The sequence below is a fragment of the Pezoporus occidentalis genome, unplaced genomic scaffold, assembly GCF_034315485.1.
Source record: "Pezoporus occidentalis ecotype Australia unplaced genomic scaffold, CSIRO_AGI_Poc_V1 ctg193, whole genome shotgun sequence".
Taxonomy (NCBI): domain Eukaryota; kingdom Metazoa; phylum Chordata; class Aves; order Psittaciformes; family Psittacidae; genus Pezoporus; species Pezoporus occidentalis.
Window position 1 is genome coordinate 939,941 of NW_026913782.1, and position 5,474 is coordinate 945,414.

The following is a 5,474-nucleotide window of genomic DNA, read 5'->3' on the forward strand; positions in this document are numbered from 1 at the left end:
ATAAAAGCAGCAAATTTAAAACAACTCAGAGGAAGAAGATTCTAATATAGCAAATAGTTACACTGTCCAACCGGGCGTTCCAAGCTGTAAATACAAACAGGTTTCTCACAGAGCACAAAACCGTGGTGATTATTGAAGAATATAGAGTGCAGATTTATATCAGAAAGTTCCTGAACTTCTGATTGCTGGAATCTGGGAGAGTATTTCAGGTGAAGGGCTTGTACTTATTCTTAAGCAGCTGCTACCAGCTGTGAGCAGAGAAAGAATACAGAACTCACCAGGTGTGTGCCTCAATCTAGTGTACCTATTCCTACAGACAGCACATTAGGCAGTTTCCAAGGGTTCAGATCTGTTGCTGTTGGTTGTCTTGTGGGTTTTTCTGTAGCTGGGAACTTGAGAGAATTAAAACAAACAGCTCAAGGCAATGGAAACGGGGAGACAATGTGCTTACCCATGCAACATAGTATAAACCTCTAGGGATGTGTTAAACAATTTAAATAAGTACCATAGTAGCATATCAAAATGTACACAGGTAATTGAAAGTCAAGACCTAAACTTTTGATCCATTGGTTTGGATAGAGTTTATAGCTGAAGAATTGAACCTGTATTTGCTTACAGGTAGAAGGCTGCAGGAGGCTCCCAAAGGAGAAAGAGTTGGCACCATGTCCTTTTCTTCAATCCATGAGGGAGGGACGCACTCAATTATTGATGGTGTTGTCCACAATGTGCCTAAGGTAACTGAGGACACAGTCAATGCATCAGTTACTTTCAGCAGGCCCTGCCACCTGTGGGCTTACTTTACCGGTAAATTCCAGCAGCTGTCTTTGGTGGGAATCCAAATGGAAGCACAGCAATTGTGGCATAAAATAGCCTGAAGGAGCGAAGAGCTCAGACTAGGACAAAGAACTTCTTTCTTCAACGTTTAAACCAGGGTGATTTTTACCTCTTTGATTGGGTTGCTGTTAAATGTTAGAACGAATTTCCACCCCAAAGGGAAATTCCCCCAAAGACACACAACACCTTTGACTTCTTATGCTCTCCTGGGTAAGATCTCTTCTATTTCTGCCATCCCGATTTCCTGGAATTAAGGGTTATCTTTTTGTGTCAGCAGGGGGTGTTAGTGGAGGTGATGTAGAAGAGCAAAGTGTGAATGCCAAAATGCATTTTCCATTTCATTCCCTTTCAGTCGAAACCCACGTGTGAAATCTAGAGGTCAAGTCAAAATAGCAAGAGATTTCTGAAGGAAGCACCAGGGGATGTTGCCAGCAAACCCTGCCAGTCTGTGCTGTAATCCAGTTTGTCATGGGCATGTAGTGCAGATAGTGGAGAAAGAGGTGACATACAATGCAGACCATACAATAAACAGAGTCCATACAGCAACTCCACAGCCATTATGCAGCTCCTTACTTTTGAAGTCTGCATAACTTACAAGGAGATCCTTCTCGAGGCCAAGACTTGCTGCAGTCTGGAGGCTTATTATCCATGGAATGTGTGAACTAGAACTTACATCCATAAGGAAGTTGTGTTTTCTTCTACAAGAGCCCTTATGTAGCTCTCAGCAGAGTCAATGAGAGCTGGACTGAGCCATAAGCCACTAAACGTGCACTGGAGATTGACTTTTGTTAAGGTGCTAAGGAGAACACATTGTCTTCCTCCAGCTGACCAAACCTCCCTGCAGCCTGGAGCAGGGAATGAGGAGACGGTGCCAGCAGGGAATCTGCAAGCAGAATGGCATCATTTCATCCCTCACTTTTACCTGCCATGCTGTGGGGTGTTTGTCAAGAACATGAGTTCCTGCCTAGAAGAACACAGGAGATGAACACCTACACATGGTCATTCATGTTTCTGGTGGGCTTGATCACTTCCTGAGGTGACTATCTTACCACCGACTATGGAGTGCCTACTGAGTTACTCATCTGTTGCTCTCTGTAGATGAATCTAGCTGTACACAGCCGGGCTTTCAGGGTGCTTACAGATCAGAATGAACCATCAAAATCAGTAGCAAAATAAATGGGGTTTAGTAAAAATACAAAGGCCTTGCAGAAATCGCATTGCAGTTTGTTCGGAAATTGCTTCTGTTGAAATCATATTCCCAACCCGTTCATTCTTACTGAATGTTCCTAACTGCTTGGTTTGTTCATCTTAAAATAAAAGAAAATCAAAATGGTGCAGGAAGAGATAAGGGCAGGAACACCGTAGGTATTTCTGCTGGGTAAGCCAAATAAGAATCATGTTTGCAGTTTTCCCTAAAGCCAAAGCAATCTGTTCAACAGTGGTTTAGCAGCAGCTAGGCAGAGTGATACATCTGCCAAATGCCTGGTAGGGGTGTGTGTTACATTTAAACAGTCTGGATTCCAAAGAAATGGGTATAAATGATAAAGAAAGGAGAGACATTGAGGTGATGGAGTGGGGCCAGAGAAGGGCAATGGAGCTGGTGCAGGGCCTGGAGCACAAGTGTGATGGGGAAGGGCTGAGGGACCTGGGGGGTTCAGTGTGGAGCAGGCTGCCCAGGGCAGGGCTGCAGTCACCGTCCCTGCAAGTGTTCACACAGCGTGGAGACGAGGCCTCAGTGCCATGGGGCAGTGGTGGCCTTGGCAGTGATGGGAATGGTTGGAATGGATGAGCTTAAAGGGCTTTTCCAGCCTGGTTTGATTCTACAGTCCTATGATTCTAAGAGCAGAGGTTGGGACCTTGAAAAGCTTGAACGTAACCCAAAAGATTAAAAATGGTCAAATTAGCAATTTGATGCTAATTTCTAAAAAGCTAATTTAAATAAGATCAAACTAGTGCTCCAGAAGAGAGCTCCATTATGACAGGACATAAGTTCACATGCAGATACTCATGTGCATGGTCTGCGTTCCCAAGCTGCAGTTGCCTGCAAACCAGAAATGGCTCCACTGAGACAGTGCAGTCCAAGCAGTAGACCTAGGGAGGAATGGAACTGTGTCCTCACATGGAAAAAGGCAACAGAGATGTAGGATGAGAAAAGCTACAGGAAGAGAAACATGGAGAAAGCAAAAGATGTGGTAGAAAACATCTCAGCAAAGTGCAAAGACAGGAAGGCATAGCTGGTTAATATGAGGTCCCAAAGCTGGAAGCCAAGGCAGAAGCCTCCCTGGATTCCCCTGTGTTTTGAGGGTTTGGGTTGGGTTTTGGTGCGTAGTTTGGTTTTGGTTGGTTGTTTTGGGGTTTTGGTTTGTTGCTCTGTAGGAAAAAGGGTTAAAATCTTGTGAGTTTTAGATTAAAGAAGGCCCTAAGGCTCAGCCTGTAGATTCTGAGGTGCATCCTGGAGGGGGAAGTTTCCTTCTCTGAATAACCACAGCTGGTAGATGGGCTGCTGCTGTCTGGCTATGGAGGCACCACAGGCATTGTGTACTGCTGAATGCTCTTATTAGGGTCTCTTGTGCACTGTGCTGAGTACTCATGTGGGGCAGGGAGAAGAGGGCCTTCTCCACGTCATACCAGCTGCAAAACTGGTCATAGACTCACAGGATGGCTGAGGGTGGCACAGACCTCTGGAAATCATCTAATCCAAGACCCTGGCTTGAACCAGAATCAACCAGAGCAGGTCACTCAGAGCCACAGCCAGTCAGGTTTTGAGTGTCTCAGATGATGGAGACTCCACGACTTCCACGGGCAGCCTGTGGTGGGGTTTGATGACTGTCACAGTTAGAAAAGTTTCCTTTGTGAGTTGAAATCCCTGTCCATTTCAATGAGCTGGGAGCCTCAGCGGGCTGACGTGTCACTCTACAGGTCCCTAGCCGGTGTAAAAGGCCAAGGTAATAATACCTGCCTATCAAGTGACAAATTCTGTCTGGGATGATGTAGCAAAGGGAAAAGCTGCTGCTCCTCAAGGGTTCACACTCGCATGACAGGCTTGACAAATAGAAATATTGTGTAATAAATGAGCTGTCCATGCCCATTCAACGGAATGCTATGTGAATTTAATCATTTTCACCCAGTATTTAATGATTTTCACCTCACGGAAGATCTAATTTCACTCTGCTGTTGTTGAAACCATGGTGCAAGCAAAGCAAATTAGTCACTGTGCTCTGCTCTAAGGTGGACATGGGTCTCCAGATGGCATGTGAGCTGGGAAACTTACAGTCAGGTGAATTTTCAGGGTCTTGCAAATAACTCAGGATTAAGGCAGTTCTCTGAGCCTATAGATGCTGTCTTTGTGAATTAATTTTATCATCCTTACTACAAATAGATCAACATTTGATGTCTCAGTGATCTGTTTGGCTTGGCATCTTCCTAAGGAGTACCGTCTTACACAGAAGGAGATGAAAGCCTAGCTGTCATTTCTGGTAGCAGATGTAAGGATAGATTTAAAATACCCTTAGTAACCATTTTTTTCCCCCTTATTCATTGTTTTTCTTCTGAGCTTCCAGCTTTATTGCTTATGATTTGGGTTTGGGTTTTTTTTTCCCATTTGCTTCTCTGCCTTCTTCAGTCTAATTTCTTGAACTACAGTTGCATGTTTTCTGTGGTCTGGAGCTGAGGTAATGCAATTGCAACATTTTGACGTTTTCTGATCTTACCTCTTTTCAGATTAGACAGAGAAAAGTGTGCAATATACTACTAAACACTATCCTAACATGTCCCAGCTCTTCAAGTATGTTCCTTAAACCATTAAGACAGAATTAACTGGATCTGAGCAGCTTCTTTCTCTTCTCAGGTGGAAAATGTCACAGTTTCTATCAGGGAAAACAGCATGTGTGGCTTTCCATGGACTGATGAATCTAGGAATCTCCAGAGCATAGAAGTTGATATATATATATATCTTGCCCAAACTTCCTGCAGTCTTAGAAGTGGACCTGAGATGTGGCTAGCGACCAAGTTCCAGTGCCGGCAGTTCTTGACACCTTACCGCAAACCTCACAAGAGTTCATCTTTTGTCTTAACTGAGAATTAATTCAACATTCATTTAAAATGCTTTAAAGGTCTCTGAGCTCTGGGATGATGAAGGACTAAAGAAATGTGGGCATCCTGAGAGCTGAGGAGCATGATGCAAATAAACTTCACAAAGGCATTAATGACTATGTGCTGCTCTGGGTTTCAGTCCTATCGTTATTTTGACTCAGGCCTGATACACATTTACTTTACTGTTGTCACTGTGCAATGTTTCTAGCATTTTTTCCATACCGGAGGATTCCACCTTTGGGTTTGCATCCTATTCCCCTTTTAGACTTCCTGTAAGCCTCAGAGGCATTGACTCAAATCCTTTCCTTCGAAATCCAGGAAGGAGGTAGGCAGGGGAAAAGGTCTGGGCCATGTAATAGCTCCCCCCTAGCTGCTATCAGTGGGAACTGAGTGCAGGCATACCACAGTTTGTATCAGTAGACACATCCTTGAAGGAAGAAGGATATTTCTGTCTCAGTTTCATTTCCTCTCGCTGAGCAGTTCAGGGTGCACATTAATTTACTCCAAGTATTTTTCTGGTTCTTACAGTTCAGAGTTTAGAATTGGCC

General features: G+C 44.1%; 1 long non-coding RNA gene across 1 annotated transcript; it reads left to right on the forward strand.

The window, feature by feature from the left end:
- Positions 1-622: 622 nt before the first annotated feature.
- LOC134162874 (uncharacterized) lies at positions 623-5,045 on the forward strand. Its single transcript, XR_009964470.1, has 2 exons — positions 623-734; positions 4,555-5,045. It is a non-coding gene; the product is annotated as an uncharacterized LOC134162874 (long non-coding RNA).
- Positions 5,046-5,474: the final 429 nt, after the last annotated feature.